Raw genomic sequence first — 23138 nt, 5'->3', positions numbered from 1 at the left:
CTACAGACGCTCACAGATCAAGGAGACTTAAACTCATTGTCATGGTGGGGACAAAATTGCAACCAACTCTACAACCAATAGGTTGTAGGAACTTATGTCTTCCCATGCCTTCAGAGAGTGAGGGAGGCTTTGCTTAGCCTTACAGACAGTTTTTTCACATACACAGTTAATGGACATAAACATCAGAAATCTTAGGCTACTGCAATTTTCAAATATCTGCACTGAAGTGGTCAGCACAAATTTACTGAGTTCTCTGCACTGCCTGTGGCTCTTTCTGCCATCTGAACCTTAGACAAATGGAACAGTATCCACTACTGAGTTCCTCTCAGGGCTTTTCCTACTGGTCTGTGCTGATGCAGCGAGGGAGCAAAGGCATGGCTTTGATGTGCTCAAATGATGAGAATGATGGCCAGGTTTCTGCTTTATGTGGGGATACAGCTTTTGATATTCAAAGACAGAACGCCATCTTTCAGTGACTCAGGACACAGGCAGGAATGTTGTGGGGGCAGGGTTCCACTGGCAGTACCAGCAATGGAAAGCATATTCAGGGAAACCTGAAACAGACACATCAGTACCTGGGTCAGTTATCTACCTTTCAGAATATACAGTCACCACCTCTTCCTAAAAAATAGTAGTATCTTAAGAAATGCAAGTCACCTGAATGAGCCCTTAAGAAAAAAGCAACAAAGGGCCATGGTTCATGCCATGGTATGCTGTGAGGTTGTGGGTGTTTAAAGTGACTGGAAACAGCTAGACTGACCTGCAAATTAGTTATGAAATTAATTCAAAGAGAGCTGTATTTAGGACATCAGAATTGTGTAAGGATGAGTTTTTCATTTAAGTCTGAACCTTTTATAGTTTCTATCATCAGTTTCCTGGAACTTCATTTTAATGTACAATATTAATTAATAAAAATTACTTTAAAAATTAATATTTCAAAGAACTTCTCATTAAAATAAATTCTGAAAATACAAGAGTTCCACAAGGAGTCCATAGTAAATTCAAAAGGGATTTTCCTGTATTACATATGATGGTCTTTTCATTGTTTAGTTATTTATAGCTGATACAGAAGTGATAAATTGACTTTAATCTTGCAGTGATTAATATATGATAAGGTATAGAAACCAAGTTAATAGGAAAGTATAATGAAATATGAATTCTGCCTTTCTGAGATAAGTGCAGAATTCAGACCTGCATCTTCTCTTGGGCCAGGCAAGTAACTGATACCTATAGAAGAAGGATGTTCTCTTACAGGATGAATGCTCTTTGTGGGTTTCTGTCTGCTCTACACAGCAGAGTTTCTAGAGTGCAGTTTGTAAATTACAATGTTGGGGTTTTTTTAGTGATCCAATTTTTTCTTACTAATGAAGTGCTAAGCATCCCCCTTTTTTACTGCTTTTCTTCACAGTTACTTCTTTCTCTACTAAAACCTTTTATTTAATTTTTAGATTTATTTTCCCCACAATTTTTCTTGGTCATTACATCTTTCTGTAGAGTATCAAAATTCAATCTTATATTTAATGAATCAAGTAAAACTCATTGCTAGAAGCAAATGATCATGCAGAGATATTAATTGCTTAAGCTAATAACACTTCTATCCACAAAGCCCTGATTTAATGCTACAGTAACAGAAAAACCATTCAAAGCTCTTGAAAACACTCAAAGAAATTTTATATGTCAACTTGAGAATACACTTGCCTAGAGTTGTAGTGCACAGACATTAGAAATAGGGTTTGTGGTTTTTGTCCTTTTTTTTATTTTCCAAAGAGTGTGAAAGAGGAACTATTACCTCACTAAATGCAAGCTGGGGCTGGGAATTGTACTTATGGGGAGAAAAAGATCCTACATTAAAAGGCAGATAAAAAGGAAAGTAATGTAATTGATGATAATTTAAATATAAGCTATGGAATATGCTGTTGAACTACTAAAAGGTAATGTACATCTGAATAGAATTAATTAATTTTTGTCCTATTCTAGGGTTTCACTGAATTTTTTTTGAAAGGTCCGAGATCTTACCTGAAATAGGAAAACACTTTGGTGAAACACCAATTAAGTGTATTCAAATGCTTCTGGAAATTTAGAAAGCATTCTTTGTGAGTTTATGTGCTCACATAGGACAACAGCTACAGAAGAAAACAAAGATGTTTTATTGTTTTATTGTCGCTGAGCATGCAGTATTTTTGGCTGTCTTTGAAGCAGAATTTAGTACTGGGTATATGGTGAGCAAAAGCTTCAGTTATCATTCAGAATCCCTTTGATATGTGGAGAACCTGAGAAGACGGTGGAGGAATAAGGGAAAATTTAAGGCTCAGTCATGCTTTCAAAAAGTTAATTCTAAGGAGAAGTGGTAAAAGTCTGGTGACAGTCACTCTGAAATCAGGGTGATTGAGTATGGTATAAAGCATTGATTGAAAAATGCATTAACACATGCTTTAGTAGTTTGTGCAGTTGTGCCTAACTCTGCAGCGTTACTGGGAGAGTATAACTAGAGAAGATTAAAAGAATTCTGGAAACAGAACCCAACACTAAAGTTTTCCAAAGTTTGAAAATGGGTTTCATTGCTTTATCATAGATCGTTGATTTCCATCAAGACAGACTTGAATGCAAGGTAATAGAAAAGCTGCAATTAATTTTGGGATAAGGAGAGAATTTATTTCTTTAAAATGTATTTCATAATCTTTCTTTTTTATTTCAACCTCTTGTCACTCTGTAGCTATAATTAAGGGAAACCCATATTTCTGACTTGTGATTATAGCTGCTTTTTTTCTTCTATTGAATTTTGTTTTAGGCACAGCAAAGCTGCTGGATGAAAGTGTCATAGCCATAAAATAGAAGAGTGGGTTAGCAAATGGGGAGGTTATTTTCCAAAAGAAAAATAGAAATGGGGAGAAACTATGTTGATGACACCTATCTTTCCTTGTAACTAGGTTTTGCAGTACATTCATACTCTGTTAAATTAACATCATTCATACATTAGCAATTCCCCTCTTTATTATTGGCTAGAATTTTTTTCTGCTTCACTGGGGACATGTTAATACAAATAAAAGCATTGCAGCATCTGCAGATGAAGATTCTTGCCTTTTTTACTGTAAAAATAGGAAGAGTATATAATGTTAAATATTTTTTAAAAGGCTATGTTAACTGCTTGTTTCAAAGTTTTACAGAGCCTCCTAGAAAATGCATGTTCGTGTAGAGGACCTCAGTGTTTCTATCTATAAGGGAGTGAGGCACTGCTTGTACTAAAATACTTAATTAGAAAACTAGATTGATTTGCTATTTAAAAGGGGAATAGTCTTCTGGTTTTTATTTTAGTCTCACTCTGCAGCACATATGAGATAATTCTGGAAAAAAGTTGCTTTTGTTATCTGTGCAGTGAAGGTGGCTCAACATTCCTTTACAGTTCTTGTGGGCTGTAATGTGGTTAAATTCAGGAGTGGCTTTATCAGTAAGGACAAGGACTGTGTGATGAGAAAGTGGCTGTGTGCCTGTGCAGCCCTGAAGCCAGAGGGCAGCTGGTTCCTCTTCTCAAGTACATGCTGGTTTCTTAAGCACTTAGATTTGCTTCAGTGCAATCTAGACCAGTTCATGATTTATGGAGACATTCTGATCCATTCCTGATTCCATCTCTGGGGTTGCCTGCAGACCCTTTGTGAGTTAAACTTTCAAAGGTGTCTGAGTGCTACTGAATCCTGATGAGATGAATTTTCACATTGTAATTATTTCTTGGCCCCAATGTGTAGCAATAACAAATCTTGATCTCTTTGATGGTAGAAAATATTTGTTATTTATTACTTACTGTTCTTATATTCAGTATAATTGACATGAAGGACTTTGTATATGTAATTACATTCCCCTGAGATTATTCAGGCTAATGGTTTTTAGGTAATTTGGGCATTAGATTTGTAGCTTAAACAAGAAATTATTTCATGTGATCTGCATAGTGTAGCAGTTTTAGGCAAATACAGTCTTTAAAATTCTTTGCATGAATTATTTTGTTTTACATTTTCCTTTGTCATTTTAATGCCAATCCTATTTATGGATGTTATTCTACAATAGATACTAGTGTATTTAAATATTTTATGGGTGTTATTATTAACCTGACATGGAATGACTAGTATGTATGTCTTTGAAAAAGAATTTTCTGCAGTATCTTCCAGTCATTGGTGTTTCTTTTTTATAAAGTATAAATCAGAAAATAGCTATATATTGTTTGTGAGAGAATGCAGATAGGGATTGTACTTTATCAGTTTATTTTTTGTTAATCATGCTGAGCTTAAACTTCCTATTTATTGACCTAAGTAGGTGAAATAAGTGCATTTAAGAATTAGGTTATTCTTGCAATACAATTGCAATATATTAAGTATTTAACTTTTAGCAGCTATACACCTCTCTGATCTTCAGTCATGCCTTAGTAGTCAAAGCAAATTTCTCTTCAGATGTCCCTTAATGGACAGTAGTTGTTTTTTGAGGTAAAATAGATTGTGCCTGATAACACAAGTGTCATTTTATGTGTCTGTGATGTTGTCAAAAAGAATAATCTGTAATCTATAATGTTGACATGATAAAATTGCAACGATGCTTGGTTTAATACCATAGTTACCTAACATTTGTTGTAACAAGTGCAACAATGCACCATGACAGGGTCTGATTAAAAACATTGATCAATCCCATTTCTCACTTCCTGCTGTAAACAATCGTGGGAATTTACTGAAACACCTCACATTTCTTATTTCTCATGTTTCTAGAAGGAAACTGTGCCATGAAAAAATTGGTCAGTGTAACTGTGTTTACAAAAATTACTGTGAAATTTATTAGAATTGATAGATAAAGACAAGAAAAGATCTTTTTCTATATATTTTTTTTTCTCATATCACTTCCAGTACAAAAGTACTTAGAAAAACAATGTCTTTGATTAGCACAGTTTTCATAATCCAGGGCCATTTTCTTCTATATTAGGAAAAAGAACATATACATGTAAAAACATTGCTTAAAATTTACCTAAGATACTGTGTTTGTAACAGAAAAGTTCCTCTTTTTTATTGATTCCACTTTTTCCTTGTTCTCTCCACTCCCTATAGCCTGCCAAAAGGGGTCAATTCTATTGCCCATGTCTGCACATGAATCAGATTGGGCTCTACGTTGCTCTGAAGTCTATTGTGCAGAGTGATGTTCAGATAACTCCAAGTAATTACATGAAATATTTTAACAATGCACAGTGTAGTAATTCATTTTTACAAAGCAGTGCATTAAATATTGTTGGATAGTTGCTGATGCTGCAATATTTAGGGAGAAAATTGATTTGTTTATTGATGTCCCTTTCATCTGTGCATTGCTCTTACTTTGTATGCCTTCCTCCTTTGGTAGTGTATGTGTAAACAGTCCTGCTTTAAGCTGATGCATTCATTCTGAGGCCAAAAGAGAAGCTGAGGGAAATTCAGTGACAGGAGAGGGATTGAATTAAAAGCTTCTGAGCCCTATCCATGACCTATTATGCTTTCTTTTTAATTTCTTAAAATGTTTCAAATAGGATAGGGAACCATATAATTTTAGAAGCTTGGATCTCATGATATATTTAATATTTTTTCTGTGATAGGTTTTTTCCCTTAAGATTGCTCATTGTATTTCTTTATATCCTATCCCAGGATAGGTGCAGAGTGATTTTGCCTTGAGACAGGAGGTTGATCACAAGTCTTTATGCTCCCTGGATGTAGGGGGCAAGAGACACTATGGCTTGATGAGGAAGACTGCTTTTATATGAAGGAAAACGAAGTAGTGCCAACAGAGCTATCTGGGAGCACTGTATGGGCCCTGTGATGTGACACAGTGACTCTGGTGTTGATCTCAGTGACTAAAGCAGCTCTGTTGCCCTGGTTTTTCAGGGGCATTTCAGATATCCTGCCTCTGCCTGTGTTATCTCTGTAGAGCAGTTTTTTGGTCTATGACAGTAGTATATTTCACATTTAGATAGCTATTGAGATGCTTTCTTGTACTCTGAGGTTTAAACTGGAGCTGGGCATTGTAGCTTGAAAAATTATGCATTATTATTTCTAATAGGTTCAGCGAAATACTTGATAAGAGGTTTGCTCCAGAGAGTATCTCTGTGGCTGCTGCTTCTTTCTTTTAAGTAGAAGAAGCCATGCCACTGAGAAAAAGAGAACCTTTTGTAAAAAGATAAAAAAGCTGGTGATGTCAGTGTTAACTGCTGTGCTTGGTCAGGTTAAATTTATAATTATCAATGAATTGGTTCTCCATAAAGGCCAACTGACAAACAAGAGACTGCCAAGTTCAAGGAGTGAGAGTGTGCTTATATGAATTGATTAGAAACAAAGACATTAATGCATTTGTTACTCCTAGTAATTACTCTTACTCTGACCTCTAAAACCAATATTCCTGTGGATGAAAAAGAATCTTTTTTTTCTTTTTGCCTTGCTGTTCGTATAACGGCACCAGCATACCCACTTCCTGATTAAAGACCTGCTTTTTTCAGACACGCTGACAAGAAAAAAAAATGCTTTTCTTGTTGTCTTTAGGAGGAATAGGAAAAACGATACTGCTATATGATCTTCCAGCTGAAATACTGTCATCCAAGGACTCCAGAGTTTAGTTATATGAACTCCCCATATCCATTTGGTATTAGTTTTGTGAAGAAATACACTGTTTTGCTGAAGTTCTTCTTGCTTCCATGAAGCAGAATTTGACACCCAGGTTTAGGGATTGCATGGAGTGCAGCAAATTAAATAAATTTCTATTTATTGTCTAAGTGCCATTTCTGAAAACAAAGCTGTATTGCAGGGCAGTTGAGCAGTCACTTTCTCCCCCACTGTGCTGGTCAGCATTACACTTTGAGCTCTAAGATTTAAAAAGGTGCAAGCTTGTTTCATTCCTTTTGGAATTCTGGTTGAGCATATGGAAGCTCTCTTGTAAAACTTGTGGTATCCTATGTTTTCTTCTTGTTGAGTATTAATTTATTTAGGATTATGAATTTTTTGTTGCCTTAATGCAGTTTAAAAAAGAAAATCAGAAAATCAGCTGACTAACAAAAAGGAGGACTTTCCACCCATATGGATAGTAAAAGTAATAATCACTGTTACTTCAAAAAGCTTTTCCCTCTCCCTTATGTTGAAATGACCCTTATGAATGCTATCACTAAAAATGGCTAGAAGATCAAAAATATACCTCACCCTGAAACAAAAGCAAGTAGAGATGTGATCTGCAGAGCCTTTAGTACTGGATGACCCCTGGCTATGGAATGCATCTTTAAAAGGAGCAGTGTCTGTTCCTCTCATTGCTGAGGCAGCAAAGGGAATATGTTTAGATTTGAGTAAGAGCCCACTATAGTGTACCATAGAGATTGTACTTTCCTTGCACTCATTCCTATTGCTGTTTCTCCTGTGGTCCTCCAGCATCTCACTTGCATTCATTCTGTGACTGAGCTGGGACATATAAATGGTTTGGTTGAATTGAATTTTGAATTTTGTTTGGTTTTTTTTCTCTGCATAGCTTCACTTTACTTTTCTTTGCATTCACATAGTTATGACTGTTACAAGTAGGGTGGGGAAAGGAAAGCATGTTTCTGACAAGGCCATTGGCCTTGTTTTTATTTGATGGCACTATAGCTAAAATCAGATCTGTCACTGATGTCAGCACTTCACTTAAAGCTGCCTGGGTTTCTTCTCACTGTTTTCATCCTCAGAATTGTAAATCAATACCCTTTGATCTAAACATAAAAGCCTGGGAAGCTTATGTTGAGGATGTCTTCCCTTGTGCCTTGCTTCATTCAGTTCAGCTGCTAAATCTGGTCTAAGGAAATCAAAAGCGATACTGAATTGACATTTAATAGCTCTCCTCAAGACTGCCAGAAAGTAATTTCTCAGAAAGTTTGAAACAAACTTTGCATTGTACTGGTCTATTATTAGCATTCCACTTAGCATATGCAAGTAGCTTTTTGAAAGCAGCACATAATATCTGAACTAGGAATTCTAAATGCTTCTGCCTTAATTAAGTTGAATTTTCTGAGGAATTATAAAAAATATTCAAAGGAATATGGAAGAGAAAGAATTACTGTTCAGGAATTCTGAGGAACAAATGTGTTTTTTCAACTCTACCAGTTTTGACCATATGGAGTAAACTGCAACTAGACTAAAACACAGTTGCCTCCAATTTTTGTGAAAATCAATTTTTAAGCATTTTGGTGTCTTTTTAGTTCACTTCTACTGACTAGTACTCAGTGGTGTCTCTTTTAGTTGCTATTGCACAGTAAGAATTAGTGGTTTTTTCCCAAGCTTCCAGGAATCCTAATGTCTATTAATCAGCTGTTACAAATGTATGCTTTCTTTTAGTTGATTCTGTAAGGCAGTAATGAGGTTTATATTCAGAATTTTGCAGCATATTGGAAAATTAGAATGTATAGGAAACATTAAATTACTATTTTGCTGGAGTATAAACTTCTTCTGACATCTGATGACCTTTTCATTTTCATTTCACTCTTAAGGTGATTTTTCTGATTGTCAGAGATAAATTTCATAATTATTTGTAATATTTGTGCTTTTTGCTGGAACAGCCTTGGTTCTGTTTGAAGAAGTTACTGCATAAGTTCAACAAGGAGCTGTAGTCCTGCTTACAAGACAGAAATCCAGCACTGCCAGTGATGCTCTGACAGTGGATATGAGAGTGGGAATTACTAGAGATCAAGTGTTCAATGAGGTAAATAGAGCAATGCAAATCTCAAGAGCTTCTGAAATACAGAATATGCAAGGATGATTTTGAGAGTGTGTATTACCCTGCTGCTTCCTCTCACACCATCTACCAAACATCTCCTTCCTCTCTTCAGCTTTTAAAAATCAATTCGATGTGACTGCCTCCAGTTTGAAATTAGCATGATTTAATCTGGTACAGGAAAAATCTTTCTCCATGGAAAAGGCCCAAATGGGAAATCTAATGATAGCATATTCCCCAAGGAAAGCTGCCACCTTAGACAGTGTCCCTGTAGGAGGGAAAATGAACAGCTGCAATATTCTGTGTATAAAATGTGCGTGTGCATGTGTATGGTGACATGACACAATGCTTTGTGACAGCTCATTTTATTTTGGGTTTTTCACATGACAGATGAAATGATTTCTGTAATTATTCTTAGGTATAAGACCCAAAGTCAGTTCTGTTAATACTTGGACTGTTTGGCATAAAATACATTTAGGTATCTCATTTAAACACCCCTCTGGGAAAAAAGCTCTGGAAATCAGAAGTGATTGAGTGGATGAGCTCCAACTGTATTGCTTCTAGGCCCAGTAAAAAGGAAAGTATAGGGGGCTGATTTTCATTTCAAGTGTTTCATTTGAGGTGCAGTTTCATCCCAAGACTTACATAACCAGACTAGCTTTTCTTGTAGTGGAATTAGCTCTTGTTTTACTCCTAAGTTAAATTAAGATCATTGCAATTTTATGCTAAAGAGTAGGAAAAGTTTAAATATATTCTTGCTTTAGGACAAAAATGTGCATTATCCATAACCAGTGATAAAATACTACTTGCCATTGCAAGTCTTTATCACTAAGGATTAGAAATAGATCAATTATATAATTTGACATACTGCTAAGGAAATTATTGTACATGTATCTATGCCTTATTTTAAAATAATTGATAGGTTTATAATTTAATATGAATGTAGAATATTTTAAAAATACATACTACAATTAGTAAACTAAGTAAGAAAAATGTGTGGAGTCTCCTAAATCTTGAAGGGGATTTGTTGCACCTGTATTTGTTGTGTAGCAATAATGCAATTCTTATTGTTAATTGAGAGAAAATATTATTGAACTTTGGTGAAAATTATTTTCTCTTTCTGAACATTCAGTATGACTTTGTCATACATTTTTAGGTTTCCAGCTGGGCTGGTTTGCTTTCATTCAGGATTGAAGTCAGTTGCTGTATTTCCAGGATTACTGAAAGGTTGAACCTACTTCAATGATATATAGGGTCTACAGAATAACAGTTTTGCAGCTTATATGCTTAGGAGAGAGGGAATATGTTCAGAAAAATTCACTTCAATCATCTATCAAAGGTGCCAGTGCACCTAGTGGCTTTATTTCTCAGGAAGGCAAAGAGATGGAAGGGCATGAGGGGAGCTTTTATTGATTGCTTTCTGGGAAAATTATTCTATGAGTTACTTTTGCAAAGAATGTAATTTGCCTGGGGTATAGCAGGAATAGTATGAAAAGTTCTGGGGGAAATCGTTCCCTGGTTGATTTTTTTTCAATATAAAGTGATGGTGTTCTCTCAGAACCAGAGCTCTATCAGCTCCACAAATATCACTAGAGATGGGTAGGACTTCATGTGCTTGATAATGCCACAAGTAACTTTTGAAAGGTCTACTGGAAGGAAAAAATGGAAATTGAGAAGAAGAGAGATTTTTACTTCTCATTGAACTGTTCATGCAATAAAAAAGAAGGCAAATAATTAATTGTGGAATGTAATGCCCTGACTGATTTACAAGACTGCTTTCTTTCCCATTTCTATCATGAAAGCCTTGAAAATATACTAGTGCAGGTTATGATACTTTTGACCTGTACTGTAATGTTTACTGTTTTAAGATCTGAAGCCAAAAATATTATCATCCTTAAAATTGAAACTGGGACAACTCAATCAGTTTTTCTACATCAAATTCTATATATATAGCTGTCAATCTGTGATTCAGATATAGGCTTATCTCCCACCGGTGAAAGAAGCTTAAAAAAAAAAGAAAAAGAAGAAATACTCAGTTTAGAAATTATATTATTTTATGAATTTGTCTAATATTTACCATTTTGCAGTATTATAGGAATCTAATAAGTGAATTGAAGTTGAACTTGAAATTTATATAAATGTTTGTGGAAACCTGGTCTTTTATAGTTAGGGAAGAAAAGCAGTATTTAAGAAGATAAAATACAAAAAGAAAAAAGAACTTGGTGTCCCTCCGTGTGACAGATGGAAGGTCTAAAGTCTGACAGAATTTGTTATCACTCAGTTACTATCAGTCCTCATTGCTCACAGTGACACTGCAGAAAACCAGGTAATTTTTTCTGAGTTGCAGTCTTACTGTACAGCCACACATTTCACATTATTTGATGTGAAATTTGATTTGATTTTGACATCATTTCATATTGGCATTAATGTACAATATTTGTAAAACAACCTTGTTGCTGGAAAACATTGCTTCAGTAGTCAAAGTGATGGAGTCATGTTCTGAATTTAATTTTGATATGCTGTATTGTTTCTTAGAGCATTACAGTATACATATTTTTGTGTTCAAAAATCAGGAATGTATTTGCAAGAGTTGAATTGTTTTGTCTTCCTCCAGCCTAAGAAGAGACTCATATAATTTGAAGTTCACAAAGACAGCTATCAACAAACCAGCAGAATTATAGATGAAGAACTGTTCTGTGGTGAGTAAACTGAAGCTTTCATACTTTGGGCTTCTTGAGTGAAGATTGTGTGGCACATACTCTCAAATAAGTAGAAATGACAAAGTATCAGTAATTGATTGAAACCGCAGGGAATTGCTCTTACAAAAATAGTAATAAAAATGAATATATATTTCTGTTTCACTATTTTAGCTAAAGTATTCTGTTCTGCTGCAGAGAATTATTTTTCTTCTTGTTTGATCAATATTCTCACATTTTACTGTCATTTTTTGACATCTAATAGTATATATTGTAGTTTCCTCCAATAATTCATGTAGCTGATGCCCTGAAGCACTTTTCATTGCTAAAAAAATCTCCTAATCCTTGACAGGCTTGTATCTGAACATCCCATTGGTGCTGTAGTTGCAGTTAAGTACTGTAGAGTGGCACTTTAGGCATTGACTATGTAGGGACCGCACTGTTTTCATCTGTTCTGGTCACAGTCAGCTAAAAGATAAAGCCCATTTTTGCCAAATTGGATCAGTTCTCACTGGAGACTGTAATGTTGCTGGCATGAGGATGCTCCTTGGTGCAGCCTCTGGCCAAACAGCTGAGAAGGAAGTGCAGCAGGCAGAACAGGATTCTTCCCACAGGGCTGAGCCCTTGGTGACAGCTGGTAATGCAAAGCACTTCCTGAGCTGAGTGCAGGGGCTCTAACACTGCTCCTTTGCTCTCATCATATGCACAGTCACCACTTTTCTGGAAGGCAAAGCCCAAGTATCTGGAAGTGATTGTGAAAATACTGAGCTTTGTTCCTGTGAATTTATTCTTTTTGGAGGGCTGACTCTGCAGAGGAATAAATAAAAAGGAAACTAAAATGTAAGAACTTTTTTTCAAAATGGTCTCTTAGACTGTTCTACTGAGCCCTTGAGGAGTGACACTGCTGGAATAAGTGGAAATAATCTGAAATTATTTGGCACGCAGATACCACATTTTATAGCCGAGAAGTTATTTTAAGGATCTCTTGATAGTTGCAGAGAAAAAAAGCCCCACAAATTCCAGTGAGATTGCCATGCTTAAATCCTTCTGAACCAATGTACTAGTCAGTAGCAAGAAAATAATGGCTGGCAAAACCGTTGCTGAAGTGAAGACATTTTCCTAATTCTCCTTCAAAAGGAAGCAAGGTTGGAGCTGCAGTGGTTTTCTAGAACATACAGAACTTGTCTTAATGGATTAGCCACACTCTCTTGTATGGCTTTTCTCCCTTGTAACTGTGCAGGAAAATGTGTTTGCTATGCAGAAGCATTGAGTGACTATCTCCTCCCCCAGGGAAAAACAAAAAGACTTTACAGCAAAGTAGATTTTGCTCCTTAGTAGTTGTAATGAACCACAGAGAGCTTGTCAGTAAAAATTATGTCTGTGTATATACATCTGCATATGTACATATAACATGCATGTCTTTGTTGTGTGTGTATAATATTTATATTTGCTATATGTATATGTTTAGTAAATGCATGTATAGCTATATATGCACATATGTAAAAGAGAAATCAAAAAGTGGTCTTTAAACTCTGTGGAAGAAGTAGAAGATTAGTGCTATGACTTCCAGATGTGTCTCATGGGAAGGATCACTTAAATGACACTTGTTGGTTGGTTATGACTCATTTCAATGTTTGTTCACTTCTTTCAGCAAAGGTAAGACTACTGTTAGAGCTATTACATTCTTTTTGTCTATTACTTTCCTTCCTCTGGTCTTTATTTTCTGCCCAAAGTTTCTTGCCCCATCCAAAAAGCCTTTAGCTGGTACTTTCTGAATGCATTTGCACTCAGTTCAAAGGGTTTTCTATTTCTCTGGCAATGGTGCCTAAAATGAAGAGATCCAACACACCTTGTGATTGAGCACACTGCCAGCATAACAGATGGATGTGATTGCTGGCAGCCAAGAAGCCTTATGAAATATCAGTGTCAAATGGTTAGAGACAGCATTTCTAAATCAAAAATATATGTTAGATGCTCTGGGTTTATGCACATGGTGGAGCATAGTCTTATTGGGTTGACTGGGTTATTTTAAATCTTTAACTATAATTCTTCAGTGTACACTTTGAGTCTTAGTTGCATAACTTCTAGCTTTTATAGTTCTGTATCTTCAAGAGTTTTATTTATTTTGCCCTAAAAAAATTGTGTTAGGAATAAGTTCAAAGGACTAATACCTGTGCTGACTTTTTGGATCATGTTGTGTATGATGTGACATGATATCAGTATTATGTCATATATCCTGATTCTTCTTTGCATACTTCTAGATCATGTGGAATTCATTGCAGGGGTTAATTTACTTTTCTTTTTTAATATCCCATATTGCTGCCTTTTCATGTTGTATTCTTTTATTTTAGCTAGTTTAATTATGCTGAGGTAGGGTGACATTTTTGAGGTATAACTAACCTACAACTCTTTTTCCCTCCTTTTCTGTCCCACATGGAGAAATATTTACAATATTTACAGGTAGAAAGCAGGGACAGTTAGGTATTTAGGAGATCCCACTGGATGCTTGTCTGTATCCCTTAGTTCGTAATTACCTTGGAAATGAACCAATTAAATAATGTTAAACCATACTGATTTTTATTAGGGTTTTGTGACCCTAAGTCAAGTAAGTGCTTTAAGACATCTGCCCTAAAAAATAAACAGTAGAATTCCTTTTCTGAAAATTATTTTACTATCTTGTTGAGTATGAAATGCATACTCAAGATACTTGGGATCCTCTGTTTTGTTATACTGCTCAGCATAATCCCATAAAACCAAGTTCCTGCCTTATTTGTTCAGATGTTAACATGTATTTCTGTAAATTTAATTGTAAAAGAGCTTTCTGCATCAGATGTTGAGGGGTGTGATGGTATGTGGGAATTTGTGGTGTGTATTTTATTGTCACGTAGTGCTCACATCCAGATAAATGAAAGAGGAAATATTTTCATGAAGAAATAGAAACAAGGTGTTCTGGGAAGAAGATTCACAACTTATAAAATCACTTTAATGTGATAAATTAGCACATTAAATCTAATCACATAAATCAATGTTAAGCTAAACACAGATAGTTATACTTCATATTTAAAATTAATGTCTGAGGATATTTTTTAAAAACTGAGATAGTTTCTGAAATGAAACTATCAGTATTATCCTCTGAAATTCAAAGCACTATTAAGGAGATAGCCAAGCCAGTAGATAGCAGGTTGAAGAGTCATTGCAAACAGACAGTTCCATATTCCTATCATAAATGTGCTGAAATGACAATAGAGAATGTCATGAGGAATTTAATGGAATTTCCTTCATCTTAAGGTTAAGAAGGCTTCAGAGTTTGCATTTATTCTGGTTCTAGTATAGTTAGGATGCCTAGAGATGAGAAATCACAAGTGCTTAAGACTACATGAATATAAAGTACAAAGAGAGATAGAATAATTAATAATGAAGTGTTGATGTTTCTGATTTTAGAACACCGTCATGTCAACCTCATTTTTTTTCTCCATCATATTAAAAAGAAAAGACATATATTGCTCCCCAAGACAGTTTTGCTTTAATTCAGGTTTCATATTATGCTTTGCTTATTCTGCAGCTACCTAGATATTTTCATAGCAGATATGATAATTAAATTATATACTGGAGGAAAGTGTAAAGTCAGCATTTTAAAAAATAATCAATTTTATAGTCATCCAAAGTGTCAGATATAGTAGAAAAAAACTTCACCCATGTCCATGTGGTCATATATATTTGTAAGATTCTTGCCTATTCTGTAAATTAAGTCCAAATCTAGGATGTTTTTATATTAGACTTGAACCATAAAACCCCCACATAATTTTTAATCATGTATTTGTTACTAGAGGCTCAGCCTGTCCCTCTTTAAATATATAGAGAATTAGAGTTGGGTGTGGGAACAGGAGTGATCACTTTCAAACTGAGAAAGTGGTGACAGTACATATCAGTGTACTCATCTGCACCCTAAGGCTCCTGGGGAAGGCCATTACTAGGAAGAAAATTCATCCTCTGTGCTTCCAGGGCTGACTCCCACTAAAAAGCATTGGCACTGGCACTGAGAGCTATGATAAGGTATTGAATAGTTCCAAAAGCAAGGCCAACCTGTGACTGCAACCTTCAGGGGCAGTATGCCTGCTGATGCAATTGTAAGAATCTTCCAGGAAGTCAAGGAAAGGCTTTCAGACTTTTTCCTTGGCAAATGCCTTCAAAGGAGTTTTTGAAGCATCTCTAATGCATTTCAGCTCTCACTCTTGTCAGTGCTGGCCAATGTACACACTATTTTCAGATGTACTGTGACAGCATATGCTTGCTCTCTTACTGAAATAATTTTATTTGATTTCTAGAAAAGCAGCAGAACAGAGCAGGTTGAAATGGTACTCTTTTTGGAAGTGGCAGAGCAGTACGTCAGTGTTCTGTAGGATGCCGTCTCTCAAATGAAAGTAAATGAGAGTTTAATTTTTCCCATCTTCCATAGCAAAACACAATTTGCTTAAGTTAGAAAATAATTTAGATTAGTTTATGAATTTTCTACACTGCTTTTAGGGGGTGGGTCAAAATATTCTAATTCTAGTTGAAAGATTGAAGCTGCATCATCAGAGATTAAAGTGCTGAGATGCATCTTTTAATTCATGGTACTGACAGATAAAGTGAAGTAAGGAAGTGCTGGTGCAAAGCAGTGCAGGGCAGTGAATGGGATATGGATGTAATTCAGAGTGAGCCATAGATTCCAAAGGTGCTGCCAGGCTCAGCAAAGGACTGGTGCTGAAAGGTAGCCCCAGCACTTGGGGCAGTGGCTGAGTGAGCCACAGTAAAGGAAAGAAGAGACTCAGGCTATTTCTGCAGTTCCAAAAGTACTGGTAAAGGCTAATTTTTATTATTAGAGTGTCTGGAGTAGATTTAATGTATAAACATTATATATATACATATATAAATGAACCATAACACATGAACTGCAAATGCTCATGAGCTAGAATAAGGTGTGAATTCAGAGAGAGGCTATTAACACTGATCTAAGACCTGAAGCTGGCATGTTCCAATTGAAAACAGCCTTTTAGGTTGAGGTGGGGAAGTATCACTAAACGGTGGGTAAGTGATTAGAGCTGGGTTTTTGTTAAGGTTCAGGTAGCAGGGTCATCTAGTTAGAGAAAATTTTACCAGAAAATGTCTTGGTATTGATGGTGAGGGGTCACTGGGGGTACTGGGGACTTGTACAGGGGAAGGATGACATGTCCAGCTTGCCCAGCTTGATCACTGGTGGTAGCACTGACTACAGACTGCTGATGAGGCAGGTTATGGGTGTTGGGCACTGAGAGGTCACAAGCTGTTTCACTTCCATTGGCAGCTGTTCATCAAGGTGATGAATGGCTTGCGCAGGGCTCTGTATTCTTTGTCAAGTGAAGATACGACTGCTCAGACATATTCACCATGCGTAGCAGCTGTTTTGGCAGTTACAGGAATTAAACACTTTCAGTTGTGATTCCCTATGTGTAATATTAAGTTAACCTTTTTTTAATCAGTAGGTTTGTAAGAAGAAAATAAGGCAAAAGGCTGTAGAGCTGGGTGCTGCTACAAAAAGGGAGATTGTGAAAATAAAGAAAATTTCAAGAACCCGGAGGAGATAGGAATCAGAGATGACCGGGTTTACTCCTTCCTATTTGAAAACATTTGCTTTTTAGGGCTCAAATTTTGTAAATCTGCTTAACCTTTATCACCTTAATTTTGATTTAAGGGTATTTACATGTGTAGAGACGTGTGTGAATCTGCAAAAAGCAAAATACAGCTAGGCAGGTGGTAATACATTTATACTCTTTCACCCAGTTATACTCTAATGCTGCATGTCAAAATCCAAATGAAATAACACACAGAACACCATGATGGTGATAAGCATTCTAATTCTTAAGTTTCCCACTGGGATTTAAATTAGAATCTGATTTGCAGACATCAAGGCTACATTCTGAAGGCAAATCAAGTCTTGCTGTAATTGCATTGTCTCTGATTTGTTTCCTAAACCACCTTTGTGCTTATTTTAGGAAATAAAGCTTATGTTGGATGGAAAGTGATCTGAAATATTACAAAATATCCTCTGTATCTGAAAGCATTTAGGACAAAGAAAAAATAATTGTTTTGAAAAAACACAGGTACAGCAGGAGTAGAAATGTAGTGTATCGATTGGACAGGGTTTTTTAATTGGAAAACCTATCACATATTTAGATGAATGTTCCTGTAGTTTACTAACTACTTTTGTACACCACTATTTCAATGATTACTATATGCTTTTTTTTAGCCAAGGCTGTATCTTTCCTTGTGGTCATTGCTGCATTTCCACCTTCCATCAGTGGGAACTCTGCCCTGTGTTCCAAATCTACTCTGCTTTAGCATTTACCAAAAGCTTGGCAGTGGTTCAGCAGGAGAGATCACTGCTTGGCTCCCTAGAATAATCACATCCCTTTTGTGTCATTCTGTGGTCTCTTTCTCTCAGCCTTTCTCATTTCCATTGAGACTTATTCCAAAAATAGACTGTCACTGGGATGTGGGGTGTTGTAAAAATTCACTTTTAGATTCAGTGAGAGACACATCAGCTCCTTGAGCAGACAAAGGTGAGCTCATGCCTTGCAGGGAGGTACCACCAGATCACCAGTGACTTTCTGTCTGAGAGCTGGTTGGAGACACTGCCCAGACTGGGAAACTTCACAGTGCTTCATGAGGCCCTGGACTCTCTATGGCACTCCAAGAGCTAAGGCAGTCCAAAACACTTGAACCCTGCCTGTTCATGGTCTCCATCTCCTCTCCTCTTAAACCTACATTCTGATTTCCTGAGAAGATAGGTCTGTACATCAAGATCAGACTGAAATCATGTCCTTCACACTGGGAGCAGCCCCCAGTGTGCATCTGCATCGCTTTCTAAATGTTCCTGTATTTGTTGGTAAGGGTTACAACTTACTTTTCACCCTCTTGGGATTGATAGAAAACCTGAATTTTGTTCCCAAGGGAACCAAATTTTCCAATCTAGATATGGTAACTGTGACGCTTCAGTAACTGTGATATGAAAAGTCCTAGTCAATTTTCCAGTTTTGACCAAAGATGTTCATCTTCCTGGCATGTGGTTCTTGAGGCTGCCTTAACCATAATGATGGGATAGAGAAAAAGGAGCAAGAGAGAGGGTGAGGAATTGTTTAAATATGTTGAAATTGTTCCCCAGATAATGGTACACACCTTGTACTGGTACAGTGAAAAATTAGAGAAACCAAACCCAGGAAATTAACATTTTAGAAGTGTTTCTAAGCATGTCTAATCCTTTCAGATCCCTTGGAACAGCATTATAAAAATGAATTCAAACTAGGAACAGCTTATGAAAATTAATTCAAACTAGGAATAGCTTATGAAAATTAATTCAAGCTAGGCATATATGTGAAAAGATGCTGAGCAATGCTACTGAAACTGAGTTGCATTCAGGTATTCAGATCTTTGGAGACCTGTACAGTGAGCAGCTGATGTTTCTTTCTGGTATGAGTAAGTTCAGTGTTAAATGAAACTCTAGGGGAGGTTTAAGGATAGTTTGGGAACTGGGCTCTGAGTTTTCATGCAGTTATTTCTGTGATTGCTTTTCTTGAACCTTGCCCTGCTTTTTTCCATGTATCCTCTTCCAATGCAGTGTGTTCTGTGACTCAAATTTGGAAGACTACTCCAAATAAAATAATAATTAATGAAAATATTATAGCAGTATCGGTAAGGTCAGTAAGGATCCACACTATTCTGGATAGTATTGTAGAGTAATTTTCACTATAGTTTTATTCATAATACTGTGAAATCTATGGGAGTTCTGTTTTTAGCTTCATTGGGTGTTAAACCTCAGCCTATGACCCTCTACCTCAGCTATGGTAAAGATATCTGAATCCAAATAATTCCTGCAGCTGCAGTTATGTATTGAGCATTTTTCTGTTGTTACTTCTGACTTATTGCATCATTATTTGAAAGAGAAATGGAGATGTTTTAAATCATACTGTTAAGTTAATTAAAAATAATTCAGAGTTGTCCTACCACATTGATTTTGAACAAGAAAACAAAGTATGCTGATTAGTACTGAATAACTGGTAAGAAAGAGTCAATAACACACACCTCCCCACTCATTTTTAATGCTTAAGGCTAAGCCTTAAATTGTAACTTTTCCCGTGAAGATCTCCTGGAGGATGTTTGCTGAGGAAATTAAATGCTTGCCTTCTCCTGAGGGCCTTCCTCTTTTATCAGTATGGGGAAGAGTTTGGGGACTAACTTATGCCTACATCCTTCACTTGTGAAATATTCTATCACAACTGGACTGGTCAGAACTGATGTCCAGGTTAAATTAGATCAATTAAACAGCAAAATGAATCTGTCAGATTATACTTTGCTTTAATTTGTGCAATTTCATTGTGTGGGATTAACACTGATGATTCTCTTTTATAGGGTTTCTTTATGGTAAAATGAGATCTTTCTAAGCACATCTAAAAGAAATGCCTGTACATTCCAGTCTAATTAAAAACAACAGTTGTCCAAAGTAGGAAATGTTCCTATCGAAGACCAAACTATTTTACCACTTTTTAAGAGTGCTTCTCTGAAACACTGAGTGCAGCAGGGTATATATACTTGAAACCTTTGAATTCTCAGTGTGGCTCATGATATATTGTATATGTCATATGTTGGTAATATGGCAATATTTCCTCAGCCTGCTCTTTAGATGCTTCCATTGAGTGATGTGAATTGATGTCTAATTCCAACTCTTGATAACATTGTTCAGTCATTATTTAGTGCTGTGAGATGTGGAGAACAAGCTGATTTATGTGAAGGAGAGACCTGTGGGATTAAGTATGTTTTGAGCAGGACTTAAGTCTTATGCTGGACTGCAGCATATGAGTGGATGTCATATTGAATGAATGTAATAATTACAAGAAAAGAAACCTTTTTCATGCTAGAAAGTCTTTAATCAAATCTCACTGGCTTGGAATTTATTAAGACTCTGGAGGCTAAGGAACTTTTTCACAAGATTAAGAGCTGGTGAGTGGACAAATATTTTATAACATATGTACTAAAAAAACCTCTTAGTTTGGAGAGCTGCAATAATTACAGCAGGCATTCGGTTTTATACAGTTCAGGAAAGTTGGTCTTTAGAATTGTTGGTATATACCAATTTTTTTTTTTTACGATTCCATCTCTAGTTTATAAGTTTAATGCTGTTATTAGAAAATAAATTCTATTATTGCTATTGGAAGTGTGGCACCGTGAGGGACACTTTAAAGTGAAGTCATATCCATGTGATCATGTGGGACAGAACAGGTGGGGATCAGGGAATGGCTCAAGCTCTGAGAGAGGGAGAGGGAGTAGCAAGCTTCTATGAGCTTGCTTGCAGAAGCCAGGTGAACAGAACACAGCTGCAATGGGCTACAAGCATCACCTTCCTTCTTATCACTTCCTTTGGGCTTTCTTATCTTCCAAAACACCTGTGCTTTAAGCACAGACTCCCGCCAGTCTGTTTGCCTCCTGTGTATTGATTCAGGGCACCTCCCAACAGCTGTTTTTTTGTCATTAGGATGAATCCCTGTGGCAGTGACTGGGAGCCAGATAAAGACTGGGAGCCTGGAAGGTGAAGCTGACATTGGCTTAAGTTCTCTCCATTTTTACATAGCAAACTCCAGCAAATAAAGGAAGTCTTTAAAGCACCCCTGCAGCCATTTTCATCTGTGTGACCATATGAGATGCACAGTATCTGTGTCCTGACCAGTGACCAGACTGCACATCTGGGGATGCACTCAGTGCTCCTCACTGAGAGTTCAGTGTGGCCTCGAGGGAATGAATTGAGAAAGTCACAGCTTCATTTCTCGCTAGTTTAATGAGGTTAGTGATAGACTTTGAAAGAGATCACTTGATTGATTTCTTGGCAAGCAGCCATTGCAGAATTCCTCATTAGGATGTCTCTTTCAGTCTCTCCTAAATTATGATAATCAAACAGCCCAAACCTGACCAGGACTGAGAGGAAATCAACTTAGAAAATTTTTTGTTTAGGGCACTGTAAAGTGAGAAATTTAGAATATACACTTGATTTTAACTAGGTAAAGTTAATTTTTATTCCTACATTTTTTAGGTCTGTGATTTTTGTTATTGCATGTCCAGTACAGCAAATGTAAAGATGTATTTTTTTCTTTTAAAAAGGTGATGAGGGGATGAAATTTGGTAAAGTTACAAAATATGGGATAAAATATGACCCAAAAAAAGACCTTAAATTACGTTTTTCTCTCTTCCCCCCATTTTACATAAAAATAAATATATATATTAGAAGAAATGAAGAATACCTGGGTAATTTTAGTTATTTGCAGTCGTCTGAATACTTCATATTTCATATAGCACTGCAACCTAAGAGTTGAAAATGCTATCTGATGTGCAGGAAGTCATCCACTAGCTTATTAAAAACATAAACTGTGAAAAACTTGTTCCTGTGAAAATTGGAACATCTCAGCTGTTTGGAAATTAGCAACATGTGCAAATATTACTCTCGGTCTCCCTGCTTGCCTGCGGGCAATTTGTTGAAGTTGCTCACAGTTAATTGTCTAGTTTGTTCAAGTGGGTTGTCTCTCATCTAGTGGTGATGCAAAACTGCTAGCACCAGATTTATAATATGAATGCTCACAGAAAATATTGTAAACACATATTTTCCACTGCATTTACCCACCACTTAGGGGGAAGAAATGGAATCCTGAGGTAAAGTAATTCTAAAAATTTAGGCAAACAATTTCTAATGTTAATTTAAACTTTATTGGACTGCTGTTCCTGTCCATAGGCTGAGTGGCTACCAACGTGTCTAAAGGTCATGCAAGCAGAATTCAATCATCAGTGCATCTCTGTCTTATACTCTTATCTAAGGATATATTCCTCCCTCATTTACCCATTGTTAAAAACAAAATGCCAGGCTGAATACATCTGTGGTTTTCACTGGTACTGCCTTCTAACAGTACATGGCAAATGCCTGTTGGCTACATTACAACTGCAGTCCCACATACTTCATGAATATTCTTTAAAAGAGCATGATTATTCATGGAGAGTAAACATAGAAAAGAGGTAAACAATATAAAATCAAAACACACAGGTGAAATTTCAGTGCTGTTGCCAACACAACTACCATAGAAACTTTGTTACTGTATTTTAAAAATATTCATCATTGTTTTCTTTTCAGTTAAAATAGTCTTGTTTTAAAGGCACAATTTTTTAGGAGATATAAAGTGTTTGGCTGGGAGATCATTTGGGGGTGAGGGAGGAGAGTTGAAGGTTATTTATAGTGAGCTTCTAGAATTCTTTTACGGTAGAAACAATTCCCAGTGAAGACATTTCAATGGAGTATGGGTTTTTAATTTGTTTTTGTTTTATTTTTAAATTCTCTTGGTGGTTCTCTTGTAGAAGGTACCATTTAACTGATGTTTGATTTCATATAAAGAGTAGCAAAAATATCCGAACAAGAATGTCACCATGTGTATTTCCGGAAAGGACAGAGTAGAAAAGTGTAGAGCTATTGTGTATTTAAAGAATTAGATTGCATGCTGTTTTTCTGGTATATCTTTCTAAACTAGTTTCATTTCTAGCTTTGGATTCCCCCAAAGGACGAATTCCTGTGGAATTTCTCTTTTGCTCTGTAACCCCTCACAAGACAGTAGATGTGTAGGTCAGAGATAATTGTTTTTCAGTTTCCAATTCATGGCTCACATTACCAGGCTCTTCAAATGC

At 36.2% G+C, this 23138-nt stretch overlaps 1 long non-coding RNA gene across 1 annotated transcript in view; it reads left to right on the top strand.

Moving 5' to 3' along the window:
- LOC129123774 (uncharacterized) overlaps nucleotides 1–23138 on the top strand; it is a 157967-nt gene that overhangs the window by 48996 nt on the left and 85833 nt on the right. Inside the window, exons 2-3 of the long non-coding RNA XR_013183246.1 lie at nucleotides 8561–8703; nucleotides 11330–11414. This is a non-coding gene — a long non-coding RNA (uncharacterized LOC129123774). The remainder of the gene's footprint in view (nucleotides 1–8560; nucleotides 8704–11329; nucleotides 11415–23138) is intronic.

The sequence above is a fragment of the Agelaius phoeniceus genome, chromosome 8 (assembly GCF_051311805.1).
Source record: "Agelaius phoeniceus isolate bAgePho1 chromosome 8, bAgePho1.hap1, whole genome shotgun sequence".
In the NCBI taxonomy this organism is placed as follows: domain Eukaryota; kingdom Metazoa; phylum Chordata; class Aves; order Passeriformes; family Icteridae; genus Agelaius; species Agelaius phoeniceus.
The sequence above is the reverse complement of the archived record's forward strand: the minus strand, read 5'-3'. Positions and strand labels throughout refer to the sequence as shown.